Here is a 15966-nt window from a genome sequence, read left to right as displayed (position 1 = left end):
GCAGAACAACATAGCCAAAAATTTAATATCATTTTCAGTCACTGATTATTTTTTTAATATGAAGTAAAATACACTGTTTAATATTGCTTACCAGTGTAATACACAATATGATTTCATTGTTTTTTTTTCTTCAGTAATAGTTACAACATTATGAGGACTTTAGATTCTGTGTAAATATTCAGGTGAGCTTTCACCTTCATGTCCAGAAAAGGATTTGAAAGGAATGGATTTAAAAACAAAAAAAAATGTAAAACCATCTGTTGAATTTTTTTATATAAAAAATAGCAAAGTGTTTTCACTAAATAATTTTTAGAAAGATGAAGATTAAAATGTTTATATGTTTTTATTAACAATGATCTTCTATCTGACTGCTTTCACAATACAGTTTAGTGATATTCCAATATTCATAGTTAGACATATTGTAGATAGAGATCTAGTTTTAAAAGTAAATGAAGACTGTAGTTCCTTTTTTCCTAGTTACTTTTAAAAAGAAGTATCTGCTTATTTAGGGGTATCCCAACTGAATTGCATATAAATGCATATATATGCATATATATATATATAAAACTTGTCATTTGAAATTAAAGTTTATTAAAATCAGTTTTAAAGTTTAAGAAAATCAGAAAAGGCAAAAATTATAGAAAATTTTTGTTGACTTTAGAACTCAACTGTTGAGTTTTATTGTAGTGATAATGTAGGTCTACTTCATATCTTGAAATCCAATAATTTTCTCTGAAGTTTTTGTATTTAAGATGAAAAGAAACCCTTTGAGATTCCTTTATTATATTCAGATTTCACAATAAAATAATTTTTCATATCTCTTATGTTTTAGATATTCCTAAGTAAGTTGCTTTATGGAAGAAAAAATACTCTATTTGAAGTTAATAACTGAAGCAAGTAGAAAATGCAGTGATAAGCATTTTGGTAAAGTAATCATAGGATGCCACTGCTGGAAAAGCACTGCCATCATGATCAAAATATGAAGTACCCATTTGCATAATAGGTTAAAGTTAAAATGTTAGGAACAAATCTATACTGTATTACATACATTAAAATGTATCAAAACTACATTAGATCTATGCTTTCACCATGGCCCATAGAACTGAAGAATGAGCATATTCAGGTATTAGAAGATTCTGTGAAAAGTCATTGAGATGGAAGAGAGAATGCAGAATTCCTGGAAAAAAAAATGCCCAATTTGATTGCCCTTAGATGTGAAGGGGCATGATGTGAATTAATTCTGGAAAAGAAGACTGGATCAAGATGATGGAGGGTTTTATATTCAAAACTCAGGGATTAATATTTTATTCCAGGGTTGCTGAGAAGTCTTTTAATTTTGAATAGGATAGTGACATAGTCATATTTGTTCTTTTGGAAGATAACTTTGGTAGTTGTATGGAAGATGGATTAAGGAAGAAAGAGACTGGAAACTAGAAATTCTATTTGGAACCTATTGCAAAAGTTCAGGACAGGTGATGAGGAATTTAATTTGGGTAGTTGCTCTGAGCATTAAAAGGAGATGGATTACACTGAGGCACTGTGGAGGGAGAATCAACAGAGACTTGGTAAGTGATTTGATATGGTCAACTTGGACATTTTGAATCTAGTTGACTAGAAGGATGGAGGCATCCTGGGCAGAAACAGAAGAGTGTGGAGAAAGCACAAATTTAGGTGGGAAGGTAATAAATTTTATTTTGGACACATTGAGTTCAAAGACTATTGAACTATTAAGTTGAATTATTAAATTAATAGATGCCCTTAAAAGGGCATCTATTTGGAGAAGCCCAGAAGTTGCTGATGTGAGACTGAAGCTCAACAGAGGATATAAATGGATAATAATAGTATTCAAAATGTAATAGTAATGATAGATAATAGCCTAAATTTATGTGGTGGTACTACTTGACAGATTGTGCTAAGTATATTGCATTTTTTAATCTCTTTGCTCCTTTCATCAACTCTGAGAGGTAGATACCATTATTATTTTCATTAAAGACAGTGAGACAGAGATTGTGACTTAGCCAGGGTTTACACAGCTAATGAGTATCTGAGATTGAATTTGAATTCAATTTAGTTTGTAAATTTATAAATTCTCTGAGGGCAGAGACTGTATTTTGTCTCTTTTTATATTTTATATTCCCAAAACTTAACACTGTATGTAGTAGGTGTTAAATAAATGTTTACTGATTGATTGAGTCCAGGCCTAGAGCTCTTTTGACTGAACCACCTAAAAGATATGGGAGTTAATCTTTAAGAAGCAGAAGGCAGTTGATGAAATCATCAAGAGAAAAAGTATAGTAAGAGAAGATGGAGGATAGAGTCTTGGAGGGGAGCCATAGTTAGGATGCAGTACATGAATGATGATCTAGTAAAGGTGCCTGGGGAATGGTCAGGAAAGTGGAAGAAAAATCAGAAATTAGTGTCATCAAAGCTGAGGAAAGAAATTATCCAATAAAAAGGAGATAACATTGTTAAAATGCAACAGATAGGGCAAGAAGGATCAGAACTTAGAAAAGATCAGATTTAGGAGATGGCTGATAACCTTGGAGCGATCATTTTGTTTCAATTGAGTGATGATGTCGGAAGCTAGATTACAAGATTTTGAACCTAAGTAGGAGAAGAGGAAATTATCTCAGTAGATTCTTGCATGAATGTTGACATATGTTTTGGGAGACATCTGTTTGAGTAAAAATTTCAAGGCTAATATTTGTTCCATTGAATCAATTTTCCTCTTTCTAATTAACAAAATGATAAAAAAGAGATTTATGTTTTTTTATATGTTCCAGTCAGTTTTGTGACTGTGAAATGCGGTCTATTCCAGAAAAGCAGTTGTGAAAGTGCCTGTTCTCCATTTTTTCATCAGGGGCAACTTTAATGCGTGCATAGATCATTCTAATTAAACTTTTATGGAGATGAAAAATAGGTATATTTAATATTTGCTGATTGATCATTTTTTGTTTTCTTTAATCATTTTTATTTATTCATCATTTTTTATTTTCTTTGAAAATTTTATTTATTTAAGGCAATGGGGGGGTCAACGTGACTTGCCCAAGGTCACACAGCTAGGTAATTATTAAGTATTTGAGGTCAGATTTGACCTCAGCTTCTCCTGACTCCAAGGTTGTTGCTCTATTCATTGTGCCACCTAGCTGTCCCTGGTCATTTAAAATTAATCATTGCACCATCTCTTCTTTTTGCAATCTTTTGAGATCTTAAAAATGAACATTTGACACCTTAAAAATTGTGCTTTGTTTCTTATTCATTTATTTTGCTGTGTAATTAGTCAAATTTTTTAGATTTCATCCACAAATGTCTTCAGGGTGATTTGCCATAAAGGAGTGTCCCATAAAGCTTTTTCCTTTAACTGTTTTTCACTATTTGGCAAGGCAATATAGTCTTCTGTCATCTTCCTCTATATTTGGCAACTGAATTTGAACTCTGTACTGTTTCTGTCTTTGGCAGTCATGTCTAGAAGAGATATTGGTTGACTAGAGGATAACTACCTCAACAGAGGTAGTTTCTGGGCTTTTTGGACTCTTCATTTTGTTAGCTGTTTTACACTGGTAAAGTCCTCATGACAGAACCACACATAGTGGAATTTTCAACTTATTGTTCTAGTCTATCAAATTGGAGCCCTAGAACTCAACTGGTTTCATTTCCACGTAAGGGTTCAAAGGGTAACCTTGAAGGACAGTTGGGTTTTTCTGATACCAGTTAAAACATCCACCTGGTGTGTATCCTTCACTCTTATCACCAGTAATTAGTGCCTCTTGATATTTCCTCAATAAAATTGATAACCAATCAATATCAAGTGACTTTTATAAAGAGATATTTACTGAGAAGATGTAGCTAGAACATAAGAAATACAAATATATGTCTCCTGCAACCCTAAACCAGAGGAACATTCTCTCTACACTACAGAAAGAACAGCTGAGTCTTGATTGCAGGATTCAGTTCTTAACTGGCAGAGCTGACTGCTACTGAAAGAACTTTGAGTCTTTTCTTATCTCTCAAAACTCAAAAAGTCAAAACTTTGTTATTTTACTCTCAATACTCTGTCACAGATTAGGGAAAAAAAGTAGATACAGAAGGAACAGAAAGTATTTATTTGTTCATGGAATATATGGAACTTATAAGGACATAAATTGCCCTTCCCCCAACCCCCCATGCTCTGAGAACCAGACCCTTATAAACTAGTCCTAGACCCATCATGTAGGCAAGGAAGAGAAAAGGGTTGGGAAAGAATTCCTGGGATTTGCTATAGGAAGAGGAACAAACAGACAGAAATGGCGATTGTCAGAATCAATATCTTTATTTTTATTAATTTTTTTATTTATTTGAAGTTGATAATTGATTATTCGCCTTTTGATTTGATATTGATTTTGATGGAATACGGATTCCAAAATTACTCTTTTTTGTTATGTTGTACATGATTTTCCAAAAATCGTAGTTTCCATTTTAAGCTACCATAACTTAAATAGTTTTATTTTTTTAAATAGTTTTTTTTAAGTTTTTTTTTTTTGCAAGGCAATGGGGTTAAGTGGCTTGCCCAAGGCCACACAGCTAGGTAATTATTAAGTGTCTGAGGTCGGATTTGAACTCAGATACTCCTGACTCCAGCGCCAGTGCTCTATTCACTGTGTCACCTAGCCTCCCCTTTTTAAAATAGTCTTAAATAAATTAAAGCTTTGGTAATTAAAACTGCACTTGGACTTTTCAGACAGCTTCTACATCTACACATCTATATAGATATGTACATAGTGCTTCTTTTAACAAAATATAAGCTTCTTGAGGTCAATGACTGTTTTCTTTTTTATATGTTTTATATGTTTTATATGTTATTCTCATTACTTAATACAGGTTCTGTTATACAACCAATACTCAATATTTGTTGGTTGATTGTGGCCAAATTGATACTCCTAAAACACATAATCTCCTAATCCAAATCCAGGGCTGTCTGATGCTTCTGGTTAAAACACTGTCATCCAAGGTTGACATTTGAACATACCCACAATTTGATGTTCTTCTGTCTTTATAATATTTTTTCATATTACTCACCTTCAAATACCCTTCATTGTAGTCAAACTGACCTATTAGCCATTCCCCATACATGTCATTCCAACCTCTTTACCATATCTTTGGACAGGTGGTCCTCCATCACTAGAATGCTCCCTCTCACCCTGATTGCTTAGATTCCCTAGAGTCCTTGAAAGCATCTTTGGTATCACCTTTTGGACTTTTCTCTTGTCCCAAGTTGTTGGTGCTTGCTCCCTATTGAAATTACTTTGTATTTATTTTCTGTGAACTTTGTATTCATTCATTCATTCATTCATTCATTCATTCATTCATTTATTTATTTATTTGCGTGCATGTTGACTCCTCAGAGTTCCTGAAGGAAGAGGATTTTTATTTTTGTATCTTCAGATCTATGTACAAATATTTTGTTCATAGTAGCTCTTCAAGAAATATTTGTTAAATGAATTTGAATTCCTTTCTTCTTGAAGCTGTCATGCTTCTGTTTTAACTTCTTATTCATATAATCATATTCTAACTTATTAATTATAGAAGTTTAATAATTATTAGGTAAATTGGAATCTACATTATGGAAGGATATGCTTATCTGATGGTAGGAGTTTTTTTTTTCTAGAAAATAGGTGTAATGAAATGAATGTTACACTGGAAGTCTGTACTTTAAGAACTGAGGTCAATTCCTGCCTCAGACATTTTCTAGTTAGAAGGACAAATCAGTTTACCTCTTAGACAAATCATTTTACCTTTTTAAGTTTCCTTATTCATAAAATGGGGATAATAATAGCCATTACTTCACAGGATTATTGTAATGGTCAAATAAGGTAACATATTTAAAGTGTTTTTGAAGCACTATTTAAATGTCAAATTTATACTAAGGAAATCATTGTTGTGTTCCAAAAATATGAAAGCTCATTAATGTGAACTTATTCTTTCCTCATAGAAGGCACTAAAAGCATTTTCCATTTCATTTGTAACAAACTCCTTTTCCAAAAAATATTATTAATATAAATGAACTATATTCAAATCACAGGTTTTGTTATTTGCTATCTGTGACTTTTGAAAAATCATTTTCTTCTCTTAAAAATAAAAAATGATGGGGTGGCTAGGTGGCGCAGTGGATAAAGCACTGGCCCTGGAGTCAGGAGTACCTGGGTTCAAATCCGGTCTCAGACACTTAATAAATTACTTAGCTGTGTGGCCTTGGGCAAGCTACTTAACCCCATTTGCCTTGCAAAAACTAAAAAACAAGCAAACAAACAAAAATAAAAAATGAGCAAAAATATACTGATTCTGACAATCACAATTTCTTTCTAGTTGTTCCTATAGTAAAATGAGATTGAACAACGTGATATTTAATGTATTTTCTAGCTCAAAAGCTCCTATTCTTGTATGCTGTGAACTTCAAAATGACACGTATAGACTTTGAGTATAACTTCTTATTTACCAATATTTGAGATATGGATTGATGTTCCAAGTCAATCTGAGTGAAAAAGCAGTTTGATGAAAAGTTGTGTTAGATTGATTTGGTTGGGTGTTGCTTTTTATTGCTCATTCATATGGGTGGGGACAGTGCTGTGAAGTTTTATTCTGGAAGTTCCTAAAAATCTTAATTCTGAAAGCAGAAACAAGCTTGCCAGCTTTGTAATACTCATCCTTGAGAAAAAGATCGACTTTCTATCCTTTTATTTTAAATCAACATTATTATATAGATAATGACTTTTGAAAAGTCCCATTTCCTCTCCATTGGATGGCGGTGGTGGTGGGGACAGAATAGAGAATATTCTGAGCATATTCATAGGGAAAATGTGTACTGATTAGAGTATATTTGCCATTTTGGAAGCAAAATGTGCAATCAGTTCTCTGATTTTTTGCATCAAGGTGCATATGAGAAAGATAGAACTAGAGATCTAAAGTTGGAAAGGACCACAGAGGCTGACCAGTCTATTTTCTTGTCTTATAGATGAAGAAAACTAAGGCTCAGCAAGCTTAAATGTCTTGTTAAAAGTCACATAGGTAGTAATTTTCAGAGGACAGATTTGATCAAAAGTCCTTCGATTCTAGAGCTAGTAACTTGAGAGTTACTATTTGCTTTTCTTAATTACCTTCCTCCTTAGACCATGTGACCATATTCTCAGTAGAAACCCTTCAGTCCTAGGAAACCCTTTCAAATCCAAATGTATAATTACTCGACTCTAAGGGACAATACTGCCTGAAAAGGGAAATGTTTAGTAAAGGTGTTTATTTTTGTCTGGAAGATAATGCTGTTTATTCTAAGAGGGCACAGGTTTGAAATAGACAGTATAGAGGCAGATAGATTATTTTCTGGATGTTTTTGAGTTATTTTTTATTTTGGCAAGGCAATGGGGTTAAGTGGCTTGCCCAAGGTCACACAGCTAGGTAATTATTAATTGTCTGAGCCCGAATTTGAACTCAGGTCCATATTCTAAGGCCGGTGCTTTATCCACTGTGCCACCTAACTGTCCCTATATATTTTATTCTGAATTTAAGAAATAAAATAAACATTTCCATAACGTAGTAGAATAGAAAAAAAGTGATTGCACATGAAACTACAAATTTTATATACAAATTGTTATTCTTTTAAATATTTAATAAATTATCATGGTATATATATATATGCATATAAAATATCATGTATATATAATTAGTTATCATGTAATCTCCTTTTCCCCCTTTTTTTCTCCCCCTCTCCAGATAGCTATCTGGACACAAATTATATATATATATATATATATATATATATATATATATATATATATATATATATATATATCACATATATACATATACATATCCATTTATATTCTATATATGTAAAATCATTCTATACATACTTATCTTTACCAGTTCTCTAGAACTGGTTAGTGTCTTAGTGGCTTCCTTCATGATTTCTTTATAGTTAATTTGGGTATCTATAATAGTCAAAATGACTTAGTCACTCAAAGTTGCTCTGTTTTTTCTTTTTTAGTTTAACAATTTATATTTCACCATTTTAACTCTATCAACTCTTGTCTCTGTTCGAAGAACAATATTCTACATGCATCACTGCATGTACTTCACAGGCTACATAAAGTTCAACTGCTCACCAAAAGTATTTTTTTTAGGTTTTTGCAAGGCAAATGGGATTAAATGGCTTGCCCAAGGCCACATAGCTAGGTAATTATTAAGTGTCTGAGCCCGGATTTTGAACCCAGGTACTCCTGACTCCAGGGCCTGTGCTTTATCCACTGTGCCACCTAGCCGCCCCCACCAGAAGTATTTTGCATTATCTATGTTTTTCCTTAATATTATGATTTAAATCAGTGCAAAAATAATACTGTTTATATTGAACAAGAGAAGAGTCTTTTTCCAGGGCCCGCTTTCCTTGATATAGGGTGTGACAAACCAAGAAGAGATCCAACAATGATAAAATGCCCCCTTCTACCATGGTCATAATTATTTTTGTATGTGTCCTCTACTGATCTCCCAGAGAATTTAATGGGCCATCAATTGTGTGGGACACCTTGGTTTCTATTCTTGTTTTATGTGTTGACTGAGTGGATTGACTTTTTGGCTTGGGCATCTTATAGAGGCTGATAGATGAGGAAATATCATCCATTTCATCATCAAATATTGGCTTTGGCTCTACTTTCTTTTTTGACTTCTCTTTGGGTTTTTACAGTCAGCAAAGATGTCAATGTAATTATCAAAAAGGTTGGAAAAAATCTTTGGAATTTTCCTTCTCTTTCTCTGTTTTCTGTGCTAGTCTAATTGCTTTTGTAGCAAATATATCATCCTCCAAAGTTTCTCTTAAAACAATATTCCTGTTACTGTATACAATGTTCTCAGTCTTCATTATTTCATGCAAGTCTATTCATGTTTTTCTAAGGTAATTGAAGTCATCATTTCTTATAGCACAGAAATATTCTATCACAATCATGTGATATATATATATATATATGTAGTTAATAGTTATATAGTTAATAGTAGTTAGTAGTTATATATATATGTAGTTAATTGTCTGAGCCCAAATTTGAACTCAGGTCCTCCTGACACCGGGGCCGGTGCATGTACCACAACTTGTTCAGTCATTCCATTCAATTGATGGACAGTGGGAGATTTGGAATTCAGGAAATATTGATTATAAACTGTAGTGAACTTTTTTTTTTGTATTATATAGGAAGAAACTTTGACCACTATTTATCTAATTCAGTATAAAGTTAGAAAATAAAGGAGTAAATGTCTTAAAATTGGATGTGTATACAAAAATCAAAGACTACATCTACATGTACAATGTGTATTTCATAAATCATTTTTATTGTTAATGATCTTGAAATTCCCTTCAAACTTAACTGTGATTTTTTTTTAAATCTAAATTTCTCTAATAGAATGAAAGATTCACTTCACTATGATTAATCAGTTGTTTGGGAGGTACTTAGGAAATACTTCACAATCACAGAATTTTAGACCTCAGTAGCCATGGAACCATCCCTATATAAGAAAGATTCCTTCTCTCTACTTCATACTTTTTTAAAAATATTTTTTAAAATTTATTTTTATTAAAGATGTTATTTGAGTTTTACAATTTTCCCCCCAATCTTACTTCCCTCCCCCAATCCCCTCATGGAAAGCAATCTGTCAGTCTTTACTTTGTTTCTATGTTGTACCTTGATCCAAATTGTCTACTTCATACTTAATAGATAGGTATTTCAGTCTCTTGATGACCACTTGGAAGATTTCTAGGGCAGCTTGGTTCACTTTGTTATAGTTCTAATTCAATCACTTAGTCAATCAGTAAGCAATTATTAAAAGTCTATTTGTTCTCAAAGAACAGTGAGGGAGTCTATTGAGGAGGATAATATGAGAATAATTACGGTCAATATAATAGTAACTAACATTTACATAGCACCTACTATGTGCTAGATATTGTACTAAGAGTCTAACAAGTATTATCTCATTTGATCCTCATAACAACCCTGGGAGATAGATTTTATTATTATACTCCTTATTTTACAGATGAGGCTATTGAAGCAAAGAGAGCTTAAATGACTCGTCCAGGATTACACAGCTAGTAGATATCTGAGTCTAGATTTGACTCAGATCTTCCTGACTCCAGAACAAGCAATCTAGCCATTGCATTATCAATCAAGTTACATATAGGATACATTGGACATAATCAATAGAGGGAAGGGACTAAGATAAAGAGGGATTGGGAAAGACTTCTTTTAGAAATTTAGAACCTAACTGGGCCTTAAGAGGAGTTAAGTTTCTCTATCAACAAGCCTAAATTCGACTCTTTGTGAGCTATACTGATTGTTTTTTCCATTCTTCTCTTTGAGACCAAACAGAATTAGTCTGATAATTCCACATGATAATCCTTCATATTCTTGAACATAGATAAAATGTTCCCTTTTCTTTTCCAAGCCAAAAATTCCCAGTTTCTCCAACTGGTTTATTTGTGGTATGACTCTGAATCCTTTCACCATCCTGGGGTTAATGCATTTGATGCTCTCTCTAGCTTATAAATGGTCTCTCTAAAAAGTGATATTCACACAGTTCTCTTGTTATGGTATTATCAGAGCACAGTGGGACCATGACCTAATAACTAAAAATGATGTCACCTTTAATGCAACCCAAGTTGTCATGTTTACCTCTTGGAAAGTAGATTGTTATCACTCAAGTATTTCTCTCTGGTGATGGTGGTTCTATTTCAGGGGGGTCTTGCATTCTAGTATGGGTTTCATTGTTACTAGAAAATCACTTTGGGCTTCAATTATTTTCATTGGGAAAATGGTCTCAATGTGTTTTTTGGCCTCAGAATATTTTAAGAATAAAAATTAAAGAATGATGAATTATTAAATTTCAAAATTTGAAACATTCAGTGATAAGAAAACATGTTAAACAGGTTAAATAATTTACATTAATACTGCTTGTTATAAATATTTTCACCTAATATAAGGGTTTAAATGAATCTCAGTCCCTGTGACCACACAGTTAACTAACAAACTCTTGATCTGTCAGTCCCTTGGCTTGTTCATATTCTTAGTCTATTTCCTTTATTCAGAACTCACTTTCTTCTTTACCTAATATTGTGCCAATAGTTTGCCATATTTTTTTCATTAATTGTTCTCCTAGAATCTATTGCCTTCCAGCCTCCCATCATTTCTCACCAGTAAATTTTCTCCCCTGAGTGATTACCACAATCTGTTTTTTTCCCCTCTGTGTGAGTTGTTGTCACTGGAGAATGATAGCAAAAATAAATAATTCACTCCCCAAAAATTCATGAACATTACCTCATCTGGGTCCTTGCAACTATTTCAGAATAACTTTTGCTTATCAACTCTTTCTCATTTCATACATTATTTTAAAACTTTTCCATTCTTGTCCCCATTCTCATCTCCATCCTCTTCTCCTAGAATAGATATTCTTTTTTTTTTAAAAAAACTTTTGTTTCTTTAAATGTTTTCAATTACCCATACAATTATTTTAGCATTTATTTTTGGAAATTTTGAGCCCCAAATTTTCTCCCTCCTCACCTGCCCTTTGAGAAGGCAAGCAAAGTAATATTGCTTTCATATTAGCCATGTTGAAAAAGAGAACCACACTTATACAAACAAGAAAAATAAAAGGAAGTTAAAGTATGCTTCAATCAGTACTCAGTGTTCATCAGTTCTCTCTAGAGGTGGATAATATTTTCAGAGCAAATATTATTGATTCCTACTCTTTCACTAAGGAAGTTTTAGATCTTTAAAGGTGAATTTGACTTAATACCTCATCTCTTCATCAAACTTCTCAATAACATCACCCTCTTTTTCCATTCCCCCCTTGTCATCCTGGGAAAAATTTCCCCACTGTCCCAGAATTGTCCTAGATCTTTGAGGAGGAGTTACATCCCTCATAGCTGGTCAGTTCACAATGATATTAATGTGTACAATGTTCTTTTGGTTCTGCTCCCTTTACTAGCTTCATTCAGTTCATGTAATTCTTTCATTGCTTCTCTGAAGTCTGAGCATTCATGGTTTGTTATAGAGCAATAGTACTGCACAACAATCATATACTACAACTTGTTCAATCATTCCCCAATTGATGGGATAGAAACATATAGATAAGATGAATGAAAAATAATTCCAAAGTCATTAAAGTTTGTGATTAGGAAGGATGATAGTATCCTTAGCAGACATAAGACAATTTAGAGGATAAGCATTTTTAGAAGGGGAGGAGATAAATTTCCTTTAGGATAAGTTTAATTTGAAATGGCTGTATGTCATCCATCTGGAAAACTCAAATGGGCAATTGACTAGAGCTTAAGAGAAAGTCTAAAGTTGGATCTATATATCTGGAAATAATTTATATAGCAATGAAGACTGACTAATGGAAATTGATAGATCACTGAGAACTCAGCACTGAGTCTTGTAGACACTCACAGTTGGGAAATAATGATTTATCAGAGGAGACAGAATTATTCCTCTTTAGTTTTTCAAGAGGACTAATGACACCATGTCTTGTCTTGCTTGTGAATTGAATTTGAATGGGGTAAAGCTCAACAAAATTTTCAGCTTCTCTCTTGGAGTCTATAGGTAAGGCTAAGGTCAAGATAGCCTAGATGCCTAGTGAGTGACCCTGGCTTTTCTAAATTAAGGTCTTAGTTTGTCTGAGGCCATGCCCATTCAATGATTCAGGTCCAAGTTAGAATTGAGACAATAGTTGGTCTAATTTACTATCTCCCTCCTTGAGAAGGTAAATAATTTGATATAGATTATACATGTGCAATCATGCAAAACATTTCCATATTAGCAATATTGCAAAAGAAAACAGAAAAAATAATTACTTTTTAAAGTGTCTTTTACTGCAAATGGATAGTATTTTTCATCACAAGTCCTTTGAAATTATCTTGGATCATTGAACTGCTGAGAATAGCTAAGTCATTCACAGTTGATCACCATATAATATTGCTGTTACTGTCTTTCACTTATTCTTCAACTTTTTCCTGACCCCTTAAATGAAGTATTATTCTCTAAGGGGCTCTCCTTGGTCCTCTTCCCAGAATCACAGAATTTCATATTTGGAAGGGATCTTAGTAAGCAATCTGATCCAGTTCAGAGAGGAGTTCTAACCACAAACTAGTCATCTAGATTTTACTTGAAGTTCTCCATTTAGGGCCATTTCCCTGCCTCCTGGGGTTTCTCTTTAGGATAACTCAGATTTTAAAAAGAGTTTCCTTAATTTAAGCCTAATTTTTCATCCTTTTATCCTTTGCTTTAAGTTCTGCTTTGTGGGACCAAAATTAATGAAGTTGTTCCTTTTTTTTTCTATATTTTCTTCTTCAAATATTTGTCATTCCTTTTTCCCCACCAGGGTGGTTAGCATAAATGCTGATTTCCTCAGCAGCTTGCCCTCCTTTGGACTCTTACCAGCCTATCATTGTTCTTTCTAAAATGTAGTGTGAAAAGAGTGAAAGTTAGCACTCTCTTTTCTAAGTATGGAAGAAGTCCTGATTGCCTTTATAACATATAAAATTGTATATTACCATTCACTCTGAAATCTAGCCATGTTATTTTAGTGGCAATTGAAGTAGTAGATATGACATTAGACTTGGAGTTAGGAACACTCAAGGTCAACTTCTACCCCAGACACTTATTGTGTGACCCTGGACTAGTCACTTAACCTAATGACTCCTCCTCTCCCCATAGAATACTTTGCAAGTTTTGTGATAGGTAAATAGAGTAAAGCAAAACAAATCAATAAATTGACTGTGTATGAAAATTTATGCTCCATTTTTCCTATTCTTTACTATTTCTCTGACAACAGATAGAAGGTATGCATTATTATTAGAGAATTGAAGTCTTAAGTTTTTCTTCTGGTCTACTTCTCTCTGCATTGTTTCATATATGATGTTTTCTATGGGGCATCTTTCTTCTACTCTTCCCATGGTCAATAAATTATTAGGTCCAATTGATTTTGTCATTCAACCAATAAGTATATATTAAATGCTCACTACTTTCCCCGCACTGTTCATTCTATCTCCATAATATTTGTTGACTAATGTCCCTCTTCTACCTTTACTGTCATCATTCTAGAAGAGATCTTACTTGAACTAATGCTAGAGACTCCTAGTCTCCATTCTTTCCTCTTTTTGATCCATTCTTCACAGTGCTATTAGAATGATCTTAAAGAGATAAATCCTCATTTGCTTAAAAATCTTCAATAGTTTTCTTTTACTTCCCAAATAAATTTCAAATGTCTGGCATTCAGAAAGTCCCACTAATTGATATCACTTTTATCTTTCCAACCCCATCTCTTATTATTCTTTGCACTTGTTCTACACTGTAACCTAACTGCATAAATGCTCTGCCTCATACATATATTCTCTTGTAACTTCCTAAGGCTCTTCCCTTTGTCAGTACTATTCAGTTCCTATCACTTCTTTTTTTTTTTTAAATGGGAAGACATTATAAGTTTATTGGCAAATAAATGACCAAGTGTTTTGTGTGCAATTCTTTTTAGCCTTTAAAATGACCTAATGATGAAATGATTGTTTAGCTCTTTCAACCATTTTAATACAACAGCCAGGTGACTATTTACTGTTATCTGTAATACTGGGCAAAAAAAGACCCAAACCATTCCATCATTTCTGGAGTTGATTCAATCTATGTTTTACAAGAAAAAGTCTAAGCAAACCATGATACATTAACATCAGAAACCATTCAATAAGGCTTGTAGCAATGTGTCATCTTTCTAAGTCTAACAACAATAAAAATCGTTAAGATGATGTTAGGCCACTGGAAAATGAAACAGAGTAGATAGAATTAAATTCTAAATCACATCTTCATAAATGTGTCACCAGTGTCTTATGGAAATATATGTTGAAAAACAACATCCTGCTGCTAAGGAAGGGTAAATCCCTCAAACCTTCAACCAACAATATCTAAACTCTGGACTGTCATTCATCTCAGTAAAAGGACTGAGAGGTTAGGAAAGGGGTGGATGGAATCTGCCAGGGAGAAAACAATTGTTTTGCAGCCAGGGATACGCGAGATAGATGTGGGCCCAAAGACACGCTCTGAATGTGAGGGAGGCCGGATGATTGGCATTCAGTCTCACACCTGTTGCTTCTCTTACTAATACTGCCCTTTGTCACCTATAGGAGCTTTTGACATTTTGAGAACTTCCCAGTCACCTTGGAAGTTCACTCCTGAAAAGTGGGCAAGTACCAAACTAGCCTCCTTTTTGCTGCCTACCCTCAGCCTTATGGAACGTAAGGAGGTCTCTCTTGCTTCAACATTTTTCTCTAAAAGTCCTGAGACTGAGCACTCTCTGTAGGATGAAGTTTTGTGCGGAGTTTGTACATATGATTTAGGGCTTGTGTGAGAAATGTTCCAGTAGTGTTGATCTCCATCAAGGTCAGGTTATCCAGCTTGGCATGTGCTTCCTGCTGTTTGACAAAACTGTCTGCAGATAATCAGAGTTTAGCTATTCGAGTATCCCACATGTCCTTTATCAGAGTCCGGATCTCATCTGCCTTGGGAATGTTATCCGAAGCATGATTTAACAACAACTTGGTCAGTTCCATGTAGTAAGGACTGGGCATGGGGGTAAATGTTTCTTCCTTTCTCTCTTGATCTCGCATCTCTTCTAATTTTTCAACATCCATCCATTTGGGAGGAACCACGCGACACTTCTGTCTCTGTTTGAGGTTCATTGCCAGCCAGAGGGGCACCTCCACGGTCAAGCCGGGATTGAAAGGTCCCAGATCTCCCCCGATGAGGTAGATCTTGTCCAGGCTGAAGTTGGGGATGATGGTAACCGGCTCCTTCTTGGCCAGGAACTCCAACTCAGCCGCCTCCATGGCCCGGGCTCCGTGGCCGGGTCCCCTATCACTTCTTTTAAATTAAACTCTGGTTCTGCTTTTCCATAAAACTTTTTTTGTTTTCCCAAATTTAT

General features: G+C 34.0%; 1 protein-coding gene, 1 non-coding gene and 1 pseudogene across 10 annotated transcripts in view; 2 read left to right on the top strand and 1 right to left on the bottom strand.

The window, feature by feature from the left end:
- ARHGEF10 (Rho guanine nucleotide exchange factor 10) overlaps positions 1–15966 on the top strand; it is a 276879-nt gene that overhangs the window by 1178 nt on the left and 259735 nt on the right. The gene's annotated exons all lie outside the window — the stretch shown is intronic.
- LOC141510776 (U6atac minor spliceosomal RNA) lies at positions 13461–13583 on the top strand. Its single transcript, XR_012475179.1, has one exon. It is a non-coding gene; the product is annotated as a U6atac minor spliceosomal RNA (small nuclear RNA).
- LOC141504496 (DNA replication complex GINS protein PSF2 pseudogene) lies at positions 14961–15871 on the bottom strand (annotated as a pseudogene).

The sequence above is a fragment of the Macrotis lagotis genome, chromosome 1 (genome assembly GCF_037893015.1).
Source record: "Macrotis lagotis isolate mMagLag1 chromosome 1, bilby.v1.9.chrom.fasta, whole genome shotgun sequence".
Taxonomy (NCBI): domain Eukaryota; kingdom Metazoa; phylum Chordata; class Mammalia; order Peramelemorphia; family Peramelidae; genus Macrotis; species Macrotis lagotis.
This window is presented reverse-complemented; position numbering and strand designations above follow the sequence as displayed.